Source organism: Myripristis murdjan, chromosome 14, assembly GCF_902150065.1.
Source record: "Myripristis murdjan chromosome 14, fMyrMur1.1, whole genome shotgun sequence".
Classification (NCBI taxonomy): domain Eukaryota; kingdom Metazoa; phylum Chordata; class Actinopteri; order Holocentriformes; family Holocentridae; genus Myripristis; species Myripristis murdjan.
In genome coordinates this window covers 35,718,694-35,735,859 of record NC_043993.1, presented here as the reverse complement: position 1 = coordinate 35,735,859, position 17,166 = coordinate 35,718,694, and the positions used below count along the sequence as shown (strand labels likewise).

Below are 17,166 nucleotides of genomic sequence, written 5' to 3'. Positions count from 1 at the left end.
GATGCTGCATTTCGAAGCAAAAAGCTCTCAATACCAGTAGCCTATATCCCCTTTTTAAAAATAAAACTGACATTTATTTATTACAAATCATTTAATGAGCAGCCATCACACCCTGCAGCTCCACCTGGCTCATAATACTTTAAATATATAGCTTATATCGCTGTTGGTCTGTGTTGTGTAAAGAAAAGTGATTATAAAAAAATATTATTATTACTTCACCTACACTTTCCGAAAAGGGTTCCTAATCTCATCTTTTAAGGGATTTATTTTATTTCTTGAGCGGCATTAGCTGAAGAGACATTCATAAATCAAGTCAAATGATTATAACTTTACTTTTATCTCCTAACAAGGCCTTTTTTTAATCTTTATGTCAACACTCGAACAAATAAACCATTGCTTACAAATATATAAAGCATTAAAACAATAAAACAAGGAGTAGCAGAGAGACATACAGCACAAATGAAATAAAAAGATAGGCCACAAAATAAAAAAAAAAAAAAAACAACAACAAAAAAAACGCGAGTGCATGACAATAAACTCACTTACAGACATGAAAAATATTACATACATTCATTGTTTTGGTTGCTTTTTTTGTTTTATGAGGAAGAAACTGCATTTATTGTTGCAATTCCTTCAGATTCAGATATTTTTAATGTCATTCAAACATGTTAGAAAAAAACATGGAAGAACGAAAAGTGTCTCCCAAGACCAGTGAATGGTAGATAGATAAAAAATAACCTAAAAACCAATATGACCACCTTCATGGCCACAAGAATTACAGTTTTGTGAAATTTCATTTGGCAAGAAGGAGGCGCACGCCCTCCTCTGTTCTTAAGCGATAGTTTTTTGTTTTGTTTTTTAATGGAAAAATCCAAGTGGGGCCTGTTCATTCCTGCTTTGTTCTGCTCGCTTCCCTGTTTTCTGGCTTTGGAGTCACACAATGATTGACAACCGTAAGAGCCAATGGAAATTAGGGGGGCACACAAGGCGGCCAATCAGATCGCAAACAGGGAGCCCAACCCCCCACCCACACCCACACACACCGCTGTACCCGACTGTACCCAACCAGGAATCGAAAGTTAGACGGAGTGGAAAATTTACTTGACACTTTGGATGAAGTTATTTGTCAGAAAACAGAATCAGGTGAGGAGATTTTTCTTCTTCATCATGTCTGATATCGAGCTAAATGCTCAGTTTTAGGTTTAGGTTTGAAGCTGCCCTCCTTCAGCATAAATCACAGATCCTGAACTCAAATCATGTTTTAATGACAGAACTGAATCGCTTTTATACATGCATTACAACTAAAACTAATCAAACAGAACAAATACAAACTGATGACAGCAGTTGTTTATATTAAAGGTGGATTTGGCAGGGAAAGACAGAAGTACTTCAGTGTGCAGCAGAAATGACGCAGTTAAAATATCTCAGGGGCGGATCCAGCAGGGTGCCAGGGGTTTGCAGCTGCCACCATAAACACAGGCTGTGCCACCCCAGCTGGGTAAGCTAATAGAACAACAAATTAAATGCGGTCTTACCTTTATAATCCTGAAAACCTGCTGTCTGTGTCAGATAATGTGGCAAAAGATGAGGCAGCTCCCATTGCTCTTGTTTTTCTGAGCGATTTCAGCAGAGATAGAGAGAAAACCATTGTCAATGTTAAAAACAAATGATCATTGAAAATTAGCTTTGGCTAACACTGACACATTTACAGCTGTTGCAGTTGTTAATTAATGTGTACTGTCCCTGATCAAATAAAGTCAAAAATAAAAAATAAAATAAAATAAATAAATCATCTCCATGCTGTCTAGATGCAATATGTGCATTTTCAGATTTTTGTCTTTATAACTGAATTTTTGACAGCTGTTTAAAATTTGCCTTTCCATGCATGGCTGGCTGCTGTCCTGCAGGTCAGTGATTGGCTCAGTCAGTTTGTGAAGCTGCATGTGAAGTTTTAGCTCAGTGAGATAGAGGCCAGGCCTCGGTGTCAAAGATTGTGAGTTCAAGCCTCAGCTTGTACAACATTCCCATGTGCCAAAACCCACCAAACTTTGCACAAAGGTCCAGTCCCATGCCAGATTTCCTCAGCTGCAAACACAAGCCAATAGTCCTGATGGTGGCACTACAGCAAGACTGTAAATTTCAAAACTTTGAAAATGTATAATAAATCAACCATGCATGCTACAACTTTGCAACTTTCATCAAAATGTAGCCCCAATACCAATGAAACCTTTGTACACTTAACACTTAAACATCAGTTTTTCACTTATGGAGCAAATCAATCATTGTTAAAAACTAATTACCAACATCTCCATGCTGTCTAGATGCATGCGTGATTATTATTATTATTATTATTTATTTATTTTTTTTTTTTACAGTGGTTTGAAATCTGCCTTTCCATGCATAGGCGGCTGCTGTCATGTGACTGGCTTAGTCAATTTGTGAAGCCTCACATGAATTGACACTTGCCAATTAGCTCAGTGAGATAAAGCATTGTCCTTCATGCCAGAAATTGTGAGTCTCAACTGATGCAAAATGCACATTAAAATGCCTCCTTTCTTTTCATCTTCCTATTCTCTACTTGTTGCTCAGAATTGCCTAAAATTGCCGGGCCTCGACCATTGCTGCACAGCAGCTATAATTTATTTTCTATTTTAGAACACAATTGGACTTCAGTGGGATGTGTTGCTTCACTCTTTTATTCTCTGTCCTATTAATTTTATTATTGTGATGTTTTAAAATGTCCTGTCTTATATGTTGTCTTGCTGTCTTCATGCCAGAGCCAAAGACAAATTTCCATTTTTATGAATTTTGCATTTACAATAAAGTAGTCTTGTTTTGGACTTTTGCAGAATTAAATGAATTATTATGTCTATACACAATTATTTCATGATCATTTACAGCACTTAACCTATTTTATTTTTATGTTACTCATATGTTTGTTCGTATGTGAACAAGTGACTTATTCATGTCCCCTTTGCCTGAAGTCATGTTTGTGTGGGGTTCTGGTTCTGGTCCTTTTAGTTCCTACCTGCTTCGGTCACCATTGTGGCCGAGTTCCTCCATTACTCAGAGTTTGGAAAATGTCCTGTTGGTGCTGATTAATCAAACTCTAATTTGGTGTTTCTGTGATCTGGGCACAACCAGAATCCACAGCACTGTGTGAGTTCAGGAAAGTCCAAGGAGAAACCACCCCCCCAAAAAATGTTTCTTTATTTTATTCCACCTTAAGCTCACACACACACACACACACACACACATAGAAATTCCATTTCAGAAATTCCAACAGACTGCCCCGCCCTCTCCAAAGACTTACAGACCCTCTAGACCTTTCAAAGACCTTAAAAAAAAAAAAACAAGAAATTCAAATGGGATTAGAAAAAAAGCAAATAATCTGACAGTCACACACTGACACGGGCATCATGTTTCTGTGTCGGGGAGGTTTCTGTTGCTTGTGTGTGTTTCTAAAGTCTGCTGTTTCTCATCAAGATGTTTTGTTCTAACAGGCGTCAGTGATGGCTGCGAACACGGGGAACCTGCAGCCGGGCGCAGGCAATAGTTTCGAGCATCCCATGACCAGGACCAGCTCTCTGGAGTCCCTGACCGACCCAAAACCTGCAGACTGGCGGTGAGATCATCTGACTAGACTTCTCATCGGGCCTGAAAATTAAGACCCGACCCGACCCCGACTGGGCCAGCCCGAGGCCCGACCCGACCCGACTAATTAGCCAAACTTTAGGCCCGACAGCCCGATAAAGCCCGAAAAAAAAAAAAAATCGCCAAATTTGCCATTATTTAGCAGAGCCGGTCGGCCGCGGCACCGGGGCACCATCAGTCGGTATCAGGCGGGCCGGCCGCGGCACTGGCCAGCATCAGGCAGCTCACCTGTCAGATCCGGCAGACCTGACGGGTGGGCGCGGTACCGGACAGTGTGGCGGCCGGCCAGCCTGATGCCGACTGATGTGCCGCGGCTGGCCCGCCTTATGCCGACTGATGGTGCCGCGGCATGTGCGGGTCAATACGGTAGTCTAGAAAACTAGAGATTTTTTTTTTTTTCTCGTGCGCCCCCAAGTAGATTGCGCCCTGGGCAGTTGCACTGCCCATAGCAAAAACCGTCCCTGCTGCCGAGTCTGCCAGCACAGCGGGATACTGCTGCAACTCTCTCACTTGTTTGCGCTGCGCTCGCACAGCTGGTTGTCTGTCTGTCACTGAAAGTTTAGCCTCCAAATCCAATCCAGTCTCTCACTCTCTCCACCAGTCACATAAAAATGAAATGTCATAATCAATAACACAACACATAATTCTATTTTTTTATTTAAAAAAAAAAAAATCCCCCACAGAACCCGAAGCCCGACCCGACCCGCCCAATTCACGTAAATTTTAGGCCCGACCCGTCGGGTCGGGTTCGGGCAGAATATGAGAACTCTACATCTGACTGATTAACATTTTACAGTCGGCACAATGTGGTCAGGCAGGGAACGTTCTCCTGGCGTTCCCCAAACCCAGACTCCTCCATCAGACCGCCACATAGAGTACGTTTACATGCACACCATATTCCGGTTCGGCTCAATATTCCTAAGGTAACTGCGCCGTGGCAACTGGAATATTCCGTTTACATGTTACTTAGCATGCCCCCGTGTTTCGGCGTATTCCACTCTCTGACGTAATGCGACACTCAGCCGCGGGGGGCAGCAGCACACGTATAGGCGTTTGGTCTGCCGGAAATACAGACGAAGAAGTCTTCTTCCTCATCGTCGTCTTCTTTTTCTTCTTCTTCTGTCGCTATTTCTATGTTTTCTCCCATCGATATCCTCCGTGATATTTAAGTCTTTTATTAGCTGAAGGTGGACTGCAGTCTCCTGGCTCTTGCTGCTGTTTGCCATGCCGTTTTCCCCGCTTACAGGTAACCATAGCAACAAAGACGCCAAATTCCTTGTGAGTCGAGCATGCGCAGTCGTGACTGAATATTCCGGTTCGGGGAGTTTTCCGACTAAGGTGGTTACATGCCCCAATATTCCGGTTGGAACAGGAATATTCCAGGGGGCTTATTCGGAATTCTCTCCAACTGGAATATGACCTTAATCTGGCTCAGTGCGTGTTTACATGACACGTGCGCAACCGGAATATTGCAAATATTCCGGTTAATACAGGAATAAGGTGTGCATGTAAACGTGCTCATAGAGGAGCCTGATTGGTCGCTCCACAGAACACATTTCTGCCGCTCCAGAGTCTGGCGGCAGCGTGCTTTACGCCGCTTCTTCTGCCGCTCGGCGTCATGTTCAGTGATGTGAGGCCGCTCGGCGTCGTGCTCGGTGATGTGAGGCTGGCGTGCGGCCGCTCGGCCATGAAGCTCCCGGCGCTCAGTTTCTGTGCTGATGTTGATGCCAGAGGAGGTTTGGAGCTCTGCAGGTACTGAGGAGGCAGAGCGTCGGACTCTTTTACGCACTATGATCCTCGGCGCTCGGCGACCCCGCTCTGTAACTTTACGTGGTGCCGCCCCCTGGTGGCCAAGTCGCTGCGGTTCCTAAACGCTTCCACTTTGCAATAATCCCGCTTACAGACTGCATGGCTAGCTGCTGGATTTTATACACCTGTGGCAATGGGACTGAGTCAAACACCTGAATTGATTAAGAGGTGTGCCCAGCTGAGCCCAGTACTTTTGTCCATATAGTGAATGTATGCATACATTATAAAAACACACATTGTGCAGAGTTCAGACAACAATCACAGACCCATAATCCAGCGGGTCGTATTAGAGGGTAGGAACAAACCTTTGTGGTTGTAAGGACTGGAGGACTTGTTGAAATTAAAGCTCATCATGTCAAGTTTAACTCTTTTATCCATAGTAGCAAATTAAATTGGTCAAAATTCACCCACAACAACAGAAATCATAAAAGTAAAATATAAGTATTGCACAAACAAACAAAAAAAGCCAAGAGGCACAGCCCGGCTCACGGTTGAAAATAGTGATAGCTGCATGTACACAGGACCATTTAAACCAGTTTGATCTGAGTTTACAATCACAGCAGCAGCACTCCTGTGAGCTGTCACTGAGGATGCTCTGAAGCTCATCGAAAATGTGGTTGTTGCAGAGTTTCAATAAAGTACAGGAATTATTTTTTGTACAGTCTACATAAGATAGGTGACAAACACAACCCTGCAGGAAATAAGAATTTAAAAATTTCCCAGTTTGGGATCAATAAAGTAAATCTATATATCTATCTATAAGTATTCTAGTTGATGATGACACAGATATTAACTCTGTTTTCTTGGCTTAAAAAAAAAAAAAAAAAAAGATTAAATTATGATAAATGATCAGAATTAGAAATTGCACACCCTGGTGTGCAATACACTGTTCAGCAGATTATATGGTGTTAATTGATCAGAGGTGAACTTGCAGTTTTAATTTTAATTGATTTTCTCATACAAGTTCAAATGTTTTCCAGACATTACAGGGAGAGACTGAAGCGTCCAGCAAACAATATCCTTCACTACCACAGTAAGGAGGAGGGTTTAGACTTCTAGACTGGAGCAAAACCTCCCAGCTTACAGTAAGATTGCATTTCACTATCTGTTTATATTGCATAGACTAATAATGTTCTTCAAGTTCTAACTAAATGCTGAAAATATCTTCCACAGACCATGACCAGACCAGACCCACACAGACAACTACAACAACATCTTGATGAAAGCAAGCTGGATCATTATTATAGCACCAACATGAGAAATCCCTTTTACAACCTGGAGGTCAACAGTACCATTCAGCAAACATAGCTAAGCTCTGAATGCACAGAACACTAAAAATGTACAGAGTGTTGAAAATGTAAGCACAGAGCAGGAACGAGCACCGTGCTCAAAATGTAAAAATGTACAGAGTGCTGAAAATGTAAGCACTAACTGCTCAAAGTACAAAAATGTACAGTGCTGAAAATGTAAGCACCAAGTGCTGAGGTGAAAATGAAAGATTTTGATTTCTCATTTTCACTTCAGCTGAACACTGATGAAACCTCAGGGTTTTACAGTGAAATGAAAAGTGCTCCAAGTACAACAATGTACAGAGTGCTGAAAATGTAAGCACAGAGCACGAACGAGCACCGTGCTTAAAATGTAAAAATGTACAGAGTGCTGAAAATGTAAGCACAGAGCACGAACGAGCACTGTGCTCAAAATGTAAAAATGTACAGAGTGCTGAAAATGTAAGCACAGAGCACGAACGAGCACCGTGCTTAAAATGTAAAAATGTACAGAGTGCTGAAAATGTAAGCACAGAGCACGAACGAGCACCGTGCTCAAAATGTAAAAATGTACAGAGTGCTGAAAATGTAAGCACAGAGCACGAACGAGCACCGTGCTTAAAATGTAAAAATGTACAGAGTGCTGAAAATGTAAGCACAGAGCACGAACGAGCACCGTGCTCAAAATGTAAAAATGTACAGTGCTGAAAATGTAAGCACAGAGCACAAACGAGCACCGTGCTCAAAATGTAAAAATGTACAGTGCTGAAAATGTAAGCACCAAGTGTTCAAATACAAAAATGTACAGTGCTGAAAATGTAAGCACCAAGTGCTCAAATACAAAAATGTACAATGCTGAAAATGTAAGCACCAAGTGTTCAAATACAAAAATGTACAGTGCTGAAAATGTAAGCACCAAGTGCTCAAATACAAAAATGTACAGTGCTGAAAATGTAAGCACCAAGTGTTCAAATACAAAAATGTACAGTGCTGAAAATGTAAGCACCAAGTGTTCAAATACAAAAATGTACAGTGCTGAAAAAGTAAGCACCAAGTGCTGAGGTGAAAATGAAAGATTTTGATTTCTCATTTTCACCTCAGCTGAACATTGATGAAACCTTAGTGTTTTACAGTGAAATGGAAAGTGCTCTAAGTACAACAATGTACAGAGTGCTGAAAATGTAAGCACAGAGCACGAACGAGCACCGTGCTCAAATTGCAAGTTTACAGAGTGCTGAAAATGTAAGCACCAACTGCTCAAAGTACAAAAATGTACAGTGCTGAAAATGTAAGCACCAAGTGCTGAAGTGAAAATGAAAGATTTTGATTTCTCATTTTCACTTCAGCTGAACACTGAGGAAACCTCTGGGTTTTACAGTGAAATGAAAACTGCATTGTAGTAAGAAGTGGAGCTATTTCGACACCATATTGGTACACCCAACTCTGTGATAGTTTATAGCCACTGTAGTCATTACAACTGTCTCTGTTAACCTCAAGTGAAGGTTTCACCTTTAAATGATTTCCCATTACTAGTACAATATATTAGCTATGAATGTTCATTAATTCATTCATTGATGCATTTTCCAAACCTCTTATCCATAATAGTCATGGGGGGTGCTGGAGCCTATCCCAGCACTCATTGGGTGGGAGGCAGGGGAAACACCTGGACCAGTCGCCGGTCCATCACAGAGCTATGAACATTACTTAAGCAAATAAAAAATAAATGTTTGATTTTTCGATTACCTTTACTATTAACACACAAGTGACAGTTGTCATTCCAGTCATTATACAGACCCACATAATAAATTGTTCTCTTTCAGCTTGTATCATTAGCCATATGGACAGAAGTTAGTAGTAGTGAATAAAACCATACATCCAATGATGCCATATCATTTTTTTGAATATTAAGTTTCTCCTCATTTTATTGTCACCTGTGGATTGTTTTCCCAGTCCACCAGTGTTTGGGTGTACCAATATGGCAGCTGACCAGTGGTAAAAACCACTACTTACTGCACTTCACAGTGGGAGTCCTTCAGTTACACAGTATACATCTCTACAGGTGTATGTGTGTTTAAGAGTTTATGTCAAATCCTTTTGTACAACACTTTAAACAAATAAAGTTTTTGTACTTCTAAATACTGGCACCTTGTCTGTATGTGGGAGAATGTGTTTAACTATGCAGAGAAATGCACTGAAGATTCACTAACAACAATATCAGCTTCTCAAGTGCAAATGTTTCAGACTTACCTAGAGTATCAAACACCCCGCTTACACCTAGTAATGATCTGCATCTTGGATGGTGCATGGGTGTATCTTGCCCAGAACACTGATGGGATTCATAATAACACCATCTGAACAGTGAAACTAAAAAGTGAAACCTAAAATATACAAAATATCCTACAAAATATCCTAGGTGTTACCAATGCCACTTGTCCATGAGCCATCTGAGGTCCATAATGAGGAGATTCACAAGCCAGCTGAAGCTGGCTCTGTTACCAAATTGGACCCAGGCTCTGAACATCCCACTTCTGAATCTTGGTTTCTCCCCATCATAATGTTCATCAGCACACGGGTAAACATCAGCTTGTATTGAACTGCTCATACCAACACCAAGCCTTTAATGATCACCTCTCACCTGGATCCACTCCTGGGCTGTCCCTGCTCGGTGTTAAGGCAACAACAGGTAGTAGTTACTGGAGACATAAAACCAATGTTCCACCAGGTGTATCTCTTACCTGCTGACAAACCAGCATTCAGGTTCATCTGGAGAGACATGAAGGAAGATGAAGAACCATCAGTACATTACTGGCAGGTTCTGCCATTTGCAGTCCTTGCTGTGCAGTCTATACCTTGCAATGTCATGTCAGAAGCCATCGAGTTTCAGAAATCCACGACTGCATTGGACAGTCTTGCAATATGGACATTTGTTTGCACAGTGTGCCCAGAGTAGATCAAGGCCATACCCTGGTGGAAGACCTGAGATCTTTCCTTTCAACTTGGGGAACTGAGATTTGTCAATGGGCAAGTAACTTCCCTGCAGTGATCGAACAGTTTCCACCTGCATCCAGATTAGAATCTGCTGAATTACGGTTGTCTCAAACTCCCACTGATCCAGAAGAGCCCACAACAGGATTATGGTAGAACTTTGACACTGATGTACAAGGATACCATAATAAATTAGTCTGCACCCGAAACTCCTGTCCTCACAATGCAGCTGATCAATGAAACACTGGCCGGTCAGTATGATCCACTGGGCTATCTGTTCCCCTTTCTCAGCAGGGGTAAGGTGATTGTACAAGACCACTGGTGAATGGAGAAAGGCTGGGATGCTCCCATCCAAGAAGGCTAATCACCTAACTCACCTGGAAAAGTGAGCTATGACACCTACCTGAGATTGACACTTCTTCCAACCTGTCTTGATACTTTGACCATCATCAAGGAGCTCCACATGTTTTGTGATTCCTCAGAGTTCATGGTTCTGTTGCTTATCCTCTCTCCACCAATTATCTCAGTCAAGTCTCCATGTCATTCATTATGGGTCGATTGTGGTTTGCGTCAAAGAAACAATTTTCAGTGCTGTGTCTTGAACTTTGTGTTGCCCTCTCTCATACTCAGTTGGCATCATTGATCAAAGAAGAGTTAACACTTCCACTTTTACAAACAGTGATCTGGAGTGATTCAACCACAATGCTGGTGTGGGTTACAAGGCGTTTTTTTTGGGACCAGAGGGTTAATTTCCAAATTTATTTGCATCACTACAAATTTTGGTTGCAACATTCATGCCTAGAGAATGAAAGCAGCCCATTTCGGTGAACCTATAACCTTCCCTCTAGTGCCACCAAAAGGTCAAATTATTGTTAACTTTGGTATGAGTATCCCTCTCCTCCAAATCACCTTCAGGGCCTTCCAAAGCAGGTGGAGTAGTTTCAGGCAGCTCTTATAGACCTTATAGGGCACTCTGCTGGGTCCTGGCACTGAGCTTGATCTCACCCTGCTCACCATCATAACGGCTCTGATGGTGTTATCAGGATCTTACATGGACCCAGTGGGTGGTCTCTCCTGCTGTCACTGTAGGTGCATTTGAGGTGGTTGTTGATGATGCCTCTGGAGCAGGTCAGGCGGCCGGTCTTCTTCTGATCGAGGAGATGCTTGGAGCTGGAGCTGCCTCCTAAGGATTGCCCAAAGATCTTTAAGGCCATCCTTCTCAACTTCTCCAGCCTTCTTAAACTGCCTCTTGAGGGATTTGAGTTCTTCCCTGAGAAGCTGGATTTTCCTTGCTCGGTGGTTTGGAGCATAGGCTGATGGTGTGGGCTTGTTGTCCTGTGTCCCAAATCGGTCAGCTGCGATGTTAACTATGATGGTAGACATAGTTTTCAGCCGGCAGTCAATGTCCCCCTTGGCAGTCCCTTCCAAAATCCGGTCTACCCGGGTTGCCTCCGGGTCTGGATCCGCCTGTGTCTCACCAGAAGTTACTTCTTTGCGCTGTGTCGTCACTCCCGCTGTCAAGCATCTCATCCTGGGCTGGTGTATTTTCAAGCCCCTGGAGTTCGTACAGGCCTTGCTGCAGATGCACAGTACTCTTGATGTTGTTTGTCCGTTGTCCTGAGTCGTTAACCTTAGGTCCATCCGGTTGGGGTGCTCATCCTCCCCCCTTCTCGGGCACCCCTAAGGGTATTCTTCCATTGCGGTTTCTGCAGCTTATTTTTGGGTTCTTCCTTTTTTGAAGATGTGTTTTGGGTTGCCAACCCTCCCCAACCCGGTTGCCGTCTCTCTGGCCGTCCACTGTCTCTCCAGATGTCACAGCCCTGTTCACTGTTGTCATCCAGTCTTTTCCTGGATGTCACTGGTTGTACCAGAGCGTTTCAGTTTGTAACACATCTTCTGATGCTCTAACTTGGACACATCATCAGTGTTGTATCCTGGATTCACCCTAGTGCCACCAACAGGTCAAATTGTTAATGTTGCACACTAATACCTCAAATCTGTTTGAGGTATTAGTTGTTAGTTGGTTGTTAGTTGGTATTTGATGACAATGTTCGTGCTGGGTAGATGACAACACTCTCCATTTTTTGTGACAACATGGCCTTTTCTCCCGTGCCACCAACAGGTTAAAATGTATCAATGGTAGTGGTGGTTGTAATTTTGTGACAACATTCATGCTGGCTTGAAGGTGGCACCTGGCAATTTTGTGACCCATGTTAACCATGACTGTCCCTAAACCCCCCGATGTGACATGTGCAGTAGGTCATGGTGTGACTGGATCACAGTCAGACACTGGAGACATGCGTAACTGGTGTAAATGTAATCCATTTTATCTAGATGCAATGTGGATACCTGATCCATTTTAATACCAGGTGTAAAATCCTAATGCCAAAGTAAAACCTAGAACAGCTACTGATATTACAAAAATATATCTTTAATTTAAAGAATAAATGTTTGACATGTCAGGAAAAACATTTTGAAGAAAAAGGTGTATTTATAAAAGTGTATTTAAAAACACATAATATGGACAATATTAATATTTCTCCCACTGATCTCTAACTACTTCTGTCCTGGACTCACTGCACTGTGTTCATGTCTTCTGTCAGAGACATCCTGACCTCTTCACCGTGCAGAACGAGATATAAACTGTACATACTGGTTTCTTATGCTGCTGCAACTGAGCTGAAGGTCTGGCTGAAGTGAAAGCAAACTGCACCTGTGTTTTTATTGTAACATGAATCCGGGGCCACACCCAGAGACACGTCCGCACATGAGAATGCTCTTTGGAACCACAGATCTGAATACACAGATACGCCATGCCCATTTGATCGGTGTGCCTCGGGCGAAGCTCGGCTAATGGGGGTAGATTCCTGACTCCATAACCTGCAGGTGTATAGGCTAGTTACAGGATTGTGGTTGTTACTTGCACAACTTCCCAATCAGAAGAGATTTGTTTGGGCCAAGAAACACAAGGAATGGACATTAGACCAGTGGAAATCTGTGCTTTGGTCTGATGAGTCCAAATTTGAGATCTTTGGCTCCAACCGCTGTGTCTTTGTGAGACGCAGAAAAGGTGAAGGGATGGATTCCACATGCCTGGAGAATGCCAAGAGTGTGCAAAGCAGTAATCAGAGCAAAGGGTGGCTATTTTGAAGAAACTAGAATATAAAACATATTTTCAGTTATTTCACCTTTTTTGTTAAGTACATAACTCCACATGTGTTCATTCATAGTTTTGATGCCTTCAGTGAGAATCTACAATGTAAATAGTCATGAAAATAAAGAAAACGCATTGAATGAGGAGGTGTGTCCAAACTTTTGGCCTGTACTGTATAATTACAAAAAAATTGTAAAACATTGAATTGGAGATGGCTTTTAATTGAAGCTGATAAAGTGTATTTTTGGGGTACTTTTTCTGATTGGATACAGATCTCTGACCAAGAAACCGATATCCAATCAGAACAGTGTAGCCTAAAAAGGCACCATCAGCTTCAGTATTAATTATTAAAATATTTCCTATTCCATTTTTTTACTGTTTTTGAAAAATTATATTAATTATTTTATTGAATTTTATCCTCTCTCCTTTGTGAGATATTTGTTTTAATATTTGTTTAAGAAGAAATTGATACCCAAAATACTGAATCCTCACTCTCTAGCAATGACCTCTATTTAAAATGGTTTAAAGCCATTTATTATAACTCTCACTTGAAATGAAAGGTTCTGAAAAAAATGATTGGACATTTCTGGTTAACAATGATCCTTTTGGTCAAGAACTACACTGAAATGAATGAATAAGTTTATTTCGGTCTTAAATCATACAGGATTTTTTTTTCCCACCATAACCATTACAAGGGGGGAAAAAACATGCTCAGCGTGCTACAACAGCGCGATGACGTATCGAGCTTTCTCTGATCTGTGTTTGGGATCCAGGACAAACGGAGACGTGTTTGAAGCTGGCGTCACTTTCGGATCAGTTCGTTTTAAGGCAAAAGGGAATAAGGTAACGACATTTTCCCAGTGGGAATATTTTAGACTTTATGAGTACACAGCTAGATATCTTATGATGGATGTATAATGTAAAATAATAAATGTGTTTTCACTCTGTCTTGGCCGCCTCCCAACTAGAGGCATGTGACTGGTCACAAGTTTTGTACTGTTTCGTTGTATCGAACTTTTATTACTTATGTGGTTAGTTTACCACTCATACCTTTTTCTTCTAAGTTGGTAAATGCAGGTGCATGGGTGTACAGGTATGTGTATATCTGCGTTATGATTCTTTGTTTTTGTTTTCATGTGATACGCGGCTTGTGTGTGTGTGTGTGTGTGTGTGTGTGGCGGGAGGGGAATTAGGTACTATGTCGATAACGCTTTAGGTATTGTGTATTTTATGCTCAGTAATAAAAGACTATTAAAACAAGAAATAAGAAAAAGATTGTGGCCGTTTTTGGTTTTCAAAATAAAGCAGCACATCGTAGACAGTGAACATGTGTGCCAGACATGTAGGCAAATAATGTTTTAATCGGTTTGTTGTTTGGGGGATTTGTTTAGAGGCCAAAAGTGGGCTAATTGTACATACAGTGAACAGTAAATAATGTGCAGTGAAAACCCCCTTGAGCTCCCTTTTCCTCTTAAATTTACTATTTACTTTTACCCCCTTGAGGGGCGCATGCGCACGCAGCAGTGGCGTCTTGTCTGTCATGCACTTTTTAAATAATAATAATAATAATAATAATAATAATAATAATAATAATTTATTTACTTATTTACTACTGATTTTATGTAACTGTCTGCCTTGTGTGTTTCACTCTGTTGTTGTCATTGTGGTGGTTGTTGTTGTTGTGCTGTTTTTACTGCTACTGCAGCTGAATCAATTGCCCCTGGGGACAAATAAAGGTCTTGAATATAGCTTCAAAGTTATAAAAATCTTTTTTTTTATGACAATGCATGTATCACATATCAAAGCCAGGATGCCATAGTTTTATGGCTGCAGCATCACATCAAATAGAAAATATCTACATGTCCTGTGCTTCATTTTATGTGAGTTACATTGCCCTGGAATTCAGCAGGATATGACAGGCCATCACTGTAAATAAGAACTTATTCTTAATGGTTTGCCTGGATAAATAAAGGTTAAATAAATAAAAAATAAAATATAGATCTAAATAAAGTTCTGTGTGTTTGCACAAAGGTCACGTTTGTAATGACAACCCCGCTGCAGAGCTGCAGACACCCAATAAATCTGATCTAGCATCACTGATCTGACCTTCTGAATACATTTTTACTGAATACATTATATCTTGATAATTAACATTTCCTTGTTATCTTTTAACTTTTTGTTTATTTTTCATTCTAACTAATATATTTGTATTTATTTTAATTTTGGTCATTTTCTTGTAACTGTTTACCGATTTCTTGCCTATTTGCCTAAAGGAGGCGCTCTCACTGCATCTCAGTCTCATATTTTGTCCCAGCAGGGGAGAGAGAGAGAGAGAGAGAGAGAGAGAGAGAGAGAGAGAGAGATGGGTGCTCGAACAGGGAAACTGCAGCAGGACACACAGCAGCGTCCAGAGAGCAGGACGGACTCTGCACGGTGCAGCTCTGAGCCCAAACCCCCAGACCCACAGTGAGCTCAGCTTTTTCATTTAAACTTCACTCAGTATTATTATTATTATTATTATTGTACACAATAATTTTGTCTGTTCTCCACACAGCGTTACCTTTTACATAGGATGCACCTTGCCTCAGCAGGTGATGATGATATGATGTTGTTGACCACCAGAGGGCAGTCATCAGAGGCAGTGCACATATTGACCTACAGTTATAATGTTTATTTGACTGATCGTACTGGTTGAACTGTGTTCCGCACATTACAGGCAGATCCAGAGACCAGAGCCTGAAGCAAACAGAGGTCAGGCCTGGTTTACAGAGAGTATGGAAACCCGTGCAGATCTCTAGACCGGAACCAGATCCCTCAGACTTACAGTAAGATTACATTTCTATGTCCATTTTCATTACATGGAATAGTAATGATGTTCTTCAGGTACGACTGAATGCTTGAGTTTCTCCTCTGCAGGGCGCGAGCGGAGCCACACGGCGGCCTGGAGCAGCGCCCTCCGGGTTCAAAGCCCGATCAGCTCTGTTCCAGCTGTGTTACCGTGAGGAGGACACACAGCCACAGTGCACGTTTCTGCAGTGTCAACACAATCAGGTTGTCACGCCTTTGATTTGAGCTGTGCACATTGTACCGTTAACGACAAAGCATGACGACACACTCAGGCACCATCACGTCAAAGTTTAATTTGAATCTGCAAAGATGGAGATCAGACGTCCATGTCGAATAGCAGACCAAATGAAACTTTTGTCAGTTTTGACTAATGAATGTTAACATTTAACACTTGTGTGTGTGTGTGTGTGTGTGTGTGTGTGTGTGTGTGTGGTTGGTTGATTTCCACCACCACCATCCGTTTTTGACGTGGTGTAAAAGGTTCCTCAGCTCGTTCTTGCCCACTGCCACACCCTAGTCCCACAAAATCTTGCAGCGTTATGAGAATCAGTTTATGCATATTTAGGAAGTTATGCACCTTGTTATGGAAGGCCAGTCCCCATTTTTTACCAGTCGCTGTAAATGAGCTCTGTTTTGCCCCGTGAGCAAAACTTTCAAAACTTTTCAAACCTCAGATTTTTGCCGTATTATGTGAATCCACTTGGAAGGTATAAGCTCTTTGTGATTGGTGATGCCGGAAGCCACAGCCCCCTGTCGACCAATCAGCATGAAAAGTTAATCAGCTCTGTCCCGATCCATTCCTAACTTTTTAAGAAATCCAGTTTGCAAAACAAAACAAACACAAAAAAACCCCCCAAAAAACAGGGTCAAAAACTGGGAACAAAGACGAAAAAACAGTAAACAAGACATCACTTTTTGTTGGATCACCTGAGCGGAACAGCCGGTAACACTATATACCCCTACCTGACTGACTGACTGACTGACTGACCTGTGAAATGTGCAGGCTGGGGAATTTTGGTTGAATTTTCATTTTGGTTTTGTATTTGTTTGGCATGTATTTCTGCACTGTGTGTTTTTGATTGTTTTTTCCTCTAATATTCTGAAGTATGTGCTTGATAAATGCATGTGAAGTGGCATTATGTGTAAATATTTTGGGAGCATGCAGGGCACCTCTATGTAAGATTTTTGTTTTTTCTTTCCCTCTAATGATGATGCACTGATATTCTGTCAGGAAAAAAAAAGGGAACTAATGAGTGGACATTGCAGGGAATATTATTTGAACATTTGACATCATATTCAGTGTATTTGTATATCATCACTGTGTTGATTTAAAAAATGACCCTTATGCATATCTTGATATTGATTGCATTGATTGAAGTCTTTGTCTAAATTTAAATATTAAAATATTACTTTTTACACAGGAGAGACTGAAGGATTCAGGGCAATGTC

The 17,166-nt window shown here is 41.5% G+C and overlaps 2 long non-coding RNA genes across 5 annotated transcripts; both read left to right on the top strand.

The window, feature by feature from the left end:
• The first annotated feature begins 1,058 nt into the window (after window positions 1-1,058).
• Window positions 1,059-8,867, top strand: LOC115370925 (uncharacterized). 2 transcript variants are annotated; one of them, XR_003929310.1, is made up of 4 exons: window positions 1,059-1,143; window positions 3,504-3,625; window positions 6,453-6,548; window positions 6,637-8,867. It is a non-coding gene; the product is annotated as an uncharacterized LOC115370925 (long non-coding RNA). The 2 variants fall into 2 exon arrangements; XR_003929309.1 differs by having other exon boundaries at window positions 6,444-6,548.
• Window positions 8,868-13,598: 4,731 nt separating this feature from the next.
• LOC115370931 (uncharacterized) lies at window positions 13,599-17,045 on the top strand. Of its 3 annotated transcripts, none has more exons than XR_003929313.1 (4): window positions 13,599-13,713; window positions 15,188-15,336; window positions 15,587-15,695; window positions 15,787-17,045. It is a non-coding gene; the product is annotated as an uncharacterized LOC115370931 (long non-coding RNA). The 3 variants fall into 3 exon arrangements; XR_003929312.1 differs by having other exon boundaries at window positions 13,606-13,713; window positions 15,185-15,336; XR_003929311.1 differs by lacking the exon at window positions 13,599-13,713 and having other exon boundaries at window positions 14,604-15,336.
• The last annotated feature ends 121 nt before the right edge of the window (window positions 17,046-17,166 follow it).